Raw genomic sequence first — 5,764 nt, 5'->3', positions numbered from 1 at the left:
AATTTAATTTCAGCTTCTAATTTTTCTAATAAATCTCTACCCAATAAAGGCATAGGAGAATTTGACATATAGAGGAATTGATGAGTTACCCACTGTTTCCCTAATTTAAATTTCAAAGGTTTGAAGAAAGGCCTGGTTTCACTTACCCCTGTGGCACCAACCACAGTTACAGTATCCTGACTCAGTTTCCCTTCCAAGGTGTTTAACACAGAATATGCAGCACCTGTATCAACTAAAAATTCCACATCTTCTCCCCCTAGCTTAGCTACAACCAGAGGTTCTGCTGGGGTAGAATTCTCCGGTCCCTTTCATGCATTCTGGCTTAGAGTCACTTGGGAGGCTGGAGGAGGGGGTGGGAATTCACTTCTCCTCTTCAAGTCTTGACAGTCCTTTCTCCAGTACCCCTCCTTTTTACAAAAAGAACATAGATCATTAGTCCTATCATACTGGTAATTAGATCTATAATTTTCACGGTGGACATTGTGTTTGTGATGTTTTTGGCAGTCACCATCTTGCTCTAGCTCCTTTCTTTTCCCTTTTTGATCTCTCTTTCGAAAGACTGTCCAAGCTATATTTAATAACTCTCCAATAGTCTTGTCTTCACCCGCCTTCTGCAACTTTCTCCTTATATCATCTGCAGATTGGTCTATGAATAAATAAACTAAATGCTTTTTCCCTGACTCTGATTCTACATCTATGTCTGTGTATTTTCATATGACTTCTTTTAGCCTGTTCATAAAAACTGCAGGGGATTCATTTTTTTCTTATTTCATACATCTTTGACCAGTTAATTGCCTTCGGAACCCCATGTTTAAGACCATTAACCACCCAGTCCTGATAGTGTTTCAATGCTTCCCTTTTTTCTGGTATATTGGGGTCCCACTTGGGATCTTCTAAGGGAAACACATCTTTTAGTTCTCCTTGAATCTGCTCAGATGTTAGAAACGTCTCAATTGTATTCTGGGCAGCTTGCTTGACCATGTCAATCTCAGTAGGATTTAATAATGTTTCCATTATTGCCTCTAAGTCATCCCAATTGGGATTTTGTGTTTTTATTGCTCTCTTCACATGGCTGGCCACTCTGTTTGGGTTATCCCTATATGTTCCAACTGAAGCTTTCCACTGCTGCAATTCAGTTAGAGAAAAAGGAACTTTTATTAAAACTGGACCCTGGTACTCATGGCCTGCCTTAAGGGGGCTTCTATTGCAGATTTTTCATTCTGTGCTCTTGTTCTCCTAGCCATGGGGTTGGGGTCTGACAGAGCTTCCCGTACTCTTCTTCCCCTTGTCTTTGATCTTACTACAAGTGGTTTCTCTTCTCCCTCCCCCAAGCTATCGTTTGATTCATCCTCAGAAACTTCTGTGCCTGTATCAGTAAAATCACTAACCTGAGTCTTAAAGTTTGCGCTTGAGAAGTCAAAAGGGCGGAGGTCCTGCTTTTGTCTCCTGTCGGCAGCCGAGACTGACTTGTTTCTCTTTAATCTGCTCTTCTCCCGATGCTGTTCCTTTAAGCCCTGATCCCCTTTTTCCAGAGTAGGATTGGGCAGTGCTGACGGGATGGGGATGGGTTCGTTCCCGCCCCTCATGGCAGAGTTGAAGGGTCTCGTGTCAACCGGGGCAGGAACCCTGGCTGCAGACACCTCCCCTGCTCCTCTTTCCGCAACCTTGAGGTCTGAGCCTCCTATTCCCACGGCAACTGAGCCTGCACTGCCTGTAGGGGCCCCAACGGGGGCCGTCGCCCCCCCGCCGCTACCGGCAGAACCCGCGGTTCCAACCAGGACCAGTGTTGCCGGTCCTGCCGGTGCCAGAGCCCCCGATGCAGCCGGGGCAGAGACCACCCCGGCTCCCGCCGCTCCCGTGCCAGTTGGAACAGCCGGCGCCGACCCCGCAGGTCCCGGAGGACTAACAGCAGTTTCCAGGACGCCCGTTCCGCCCGGAGCAGTCCCAGCTTGTCCCACCGTTGCCCCCGGGGCCCCCGAAGCAACTGGACCCGGCACCGCAGATCCAGCAGGCCCTGCCGAGCTGGCAGGACTCGCCTTAGGGGCTACCCCCGCTCCTAATGGACCTACGCCCCCCGCACCTGCGGTCGGACCCAGGAAGGGTCCTGGGCTTGTTATTCTCATATCTGGGGGAATTAAAAGGTCCAGATCTTCATTTCCAGGGCTTTCAATATTGACTGGATCATGTTTAACACAATTTTTCTTTCCCTTTTTCTCCTCTAGTGCCATTTCTGAGAGTTCTGTTTCTAGTTGAACTTTATCTCTCTTATATTCCTTTCTCAGTTTTGGACGGGTTAAGAAAAAATAAAGTAAATCGGCATAGTGCAACTCAGACCACCTTTCCTCTTTATGAAGGATTGTCATAAGATGAAACACCATATTGATCTCAAAAGAGCCAAATTTCGACCACACTAATCCTCTAATCTACCCATTGAAAGGTCAAACATCCATAGAGAGTCTAACTAGCTCCTGCCTTTTTAAAGATGTTTCAGGGCCAGTTAAATCATCCCAATACTGTAAAACTAAAGTGAGAGGCGTTCCCTCTGGGATCTCCTCTTTAGCTTGTATAATCCCATGTTAACAAGCAATAGATGAGAAAAACAGCAGACCTAAGACAAAACCGAGAAAACCAACAGCCTCACACATGGTGTGCAGGCTTTGTAACCAGGCACCACCAGGTTCAGACAGAAACACAAAGTTTCAAACGGGAAGGTGTCCCCTCCCCTTCTGTGGCCACACCCAGCCAACATGAAACCCGAAATCCTCCTGCCTGTCCTGACTGAAACATCCTGAACAGCTTCACTGCCCACTCTGCCAAAAATCCTTTTGCCAAGAGACTGAGAAAACACTGACTTTTTGGGTCCAAGTTTCCCTTCCCAGTCTCACCATATTCCCTAGCCCTGGGGAAAACTCCTTATCGCAGCTGCTAATTAAAATTCTCCAGGAGTTTTTCCTTATCTTACCTCCGTGTGCGGTTCCAAGAAGCTGGGTTCCCCGAGATCAGAGCAGGAATTCTTCAAAATATGCCGGTCGGAGAAGAAATCCCTGCAAAACAGAATATCGATCCAGAGGAGTCGCAGGTCCCGATGTCCCCGTACAGGCCACCAAAACTGTTGCCTAAATGGCTGTGGGGAAAAAAAGACTCCAAGTCAAATTAGGTAGGAGATAAGATCTTCCTCAGAGCACCTAATGTTCTTGGAGGCCTTCCAGAGTCCTAGGCCTGAAGGTTGTTGTGTCTATGGCTATATCTTCTTGCGTAGATTTTAGGGTGTTCTTTACAATTCCACCTTGAAAATGAGACTAAACAGGTCAGTGGAATTTAGGGATTATATGTGGGAATGGGTAACAGGGTTTGCTATGTGTGATTGGTGTGTTAAAGGGTAAAGGGATAATATGCTTCTACTCTAAAATCTACATTTATTACATAACTACTTCTAAGATCTACAAAAAATAAAAAATCAAAACTCCAAGGTATCAATATTATTTTTATATAAAACAAGATAATTTGGAACACATTCAGGCGTGTACCCTGCTGTCGTGGCCCATTTGGGTCACCTGACAGTGGCTGCAGCCTGAGCGGGATGGCTGACGGGCACTGCCAGGCACTAACACAGCTCCCAGGGGCAAGATGTGGGCCACATGACACAAACGCAACCTTCTCCCATTGGCTGTGAGTGACTTGGAAGCACAGGGGTCACTTTCGGTGCGACGGAGGAGGCTGCAGTGGCCAGTATTGGCGCTGGACCGGTGCTGACTGAGGTGAGTGCAGGGTGGCCTCTGACCAGGACTAAGCTGTTCCCCCAAGGGTCCCTTCATGGTCCTCTGCTCCTCTAGACTGACCGGGGGCTGGCCTCACTTTGACGTTTGCTGCCCTTCTCTGTAGACAGAGCAGCTCCGTTAACCGGGAGTTGATGAGGTGAACCCCGAAATGCAATAGCCCATGCTGAGGTGTGGAACTCTCTGATTTCAACGCGTTTGAGTGGAACTACACCGATTCAGAAAAATCTTTGTGCTTCCACCTTTGCCAGCAGGAGGGGAGGGGGAAACGCCACTGTCATGTACTGCCAACCAGGACAGCTGGCTTGGCTTTGGTGAATATTTTAACCTGAATGTCATCCTCTAGAGAGGCAGAATAGAGTGCATCGCACAAATTAGCCTTTCTAGACTAGGTCATCCTTTATGAAAAGAAAAAGAAAAACAAAACCAAAACAAACCAAAATTCCTGCTTGGCCTTGACTGCTCCTCGGGAACCACTCAGGTGAGAGAGGGTTGGGACAGGCTTGTTAGCTGGTGCTCCAGAGGGCTATATAAGAGTCTGAAACAAAACTACTGGCTGATTCCTGCTTGGCCTTTGCTGCTCCTCGGGAACCACTCAGGTGAGAGAGGGGTGGGACAGGCTTGTTAGCTGGTGCTCCAGAGGGCTATATAAACATCTCCAGGGAGCCCGAGCGACCTGGAGGGCAGCGAACAGGAGCGCGGCAAACAAGGGCGTGGCACATCAGTGAGGGTGTGGCACGGCAGTTTGCACGGCAGTTTGCACGGCAGTTCGCACAGGCAGGGCGAACAGGCAGGGCGAACAGGCAGGGCACAGCCAACTCCTAGTTTGTTTGTTTGTGGGTTTTTTTTGTTTGTTTGTTTTTTGTTTTTTCATATTTCAACTTAAGTCAGTAATGGTTTCTAAAAAAATGAAAGCTGTCGCTACTGTTAACACTAGGAATATGTTAACACCGACAGAACCCTCCAAAAAGGATGCAGTCATTCAGGTCTCTGGCTGCGCAGACTGTTTGACCCTTGACAGCAGTGCCAGAAGACATTGTGAGAGGCACCTGTGTGCAATGCGAGCAGGTCAATGATTTGCTCTGCATAGTAACAGAGTTCAAAGAAGAGGTAGAGAGACTGAAAAGTATTAGGGAAAGTGAAAGGGAAATAGACTGGTGGAGTCGCACCCTTTCGACCTCCAAGGAAGTCCAGCAGGAGACAGTGATGCCCTGCCCCTCCTGCCATCAGGAGGCAAACCGAGTGGACAGGGGGGAATGGAAACAGGTCCCTGTTCGGAGAGGTAAAAGAACACCCTCTCGACCCCCATCACCTCCCCAGGTGCCCTTGAACAACAGATATGAGGCCCTAGACTCAGAAAGTCAGTTAGAGATCAGGCAAGAGGAAGACCTGCCTGCAGGTTGCACCCTGTCTACTAGATGGGTTACAACTACAGCTATAAGAAAAAAAAGAAGGGTAGTTGTAGTAGGTGGCTCCCTTTTGAGGGGAACTGAGGGCCCTATTTGTCGACCAGACCCATCTCACAGGGAGGTTTGCTGCCTTCCCGGAGCCAGGGTGAGGGACATTGGTAGGAGACTTCCTGAGCTAATTCGAACCTCAGATTACTATCCACTCTTGGGAATCCAGGCTGGCAGTGATGATATTAATAGAAGAAGTGCCAGGACAATCAAAAAGGATTTCAAGGCACTGAGTAGATCAGTTCATGGGACAGGCGCACAGGTAGTATTTGCCTCAGTTCCTGTACTTGCTGGAATGAACGAGGACATGAACGAGGAGAAGTGTAGGAAAGCCTACCTTATCAATAGGTGGCTAAAGGATTGGTGCCACCGTCAAAATTTTGGTTTTTTTTGACTATGGGGCAAACTCCACAGCACCCAGTCTTCTTAAACCAGATGGGCTTTATGTATCTAGGAGGGGCAAAAGGACTGTAGCCCAGAAGTTAGCGGGGCTCATCAGGAGGGCTTTAAACTAGGTTTGAAGGGGGAAGG

This window comes from Empidonax traillii, unplaced genomic scaffold (assembly GCF_003031625.1).
Source record: "Empidonax traillii isolate 1590-97213 ecotype Southwest subspecies unplaced genomic scaffold, ASM303162v1 scaffold2038:size90885, whole genome shotgun sequence".
Classification (NCBI taxonomy): domain Eukaryota; kingdom Metazoa; phylum Chordata; class Aves; order Passeriformes; family Tyrannidae; genus Empidonax; species Empidonax traillii.
This window is presented reverse-complemented; position numbering follows the sequence as displayed.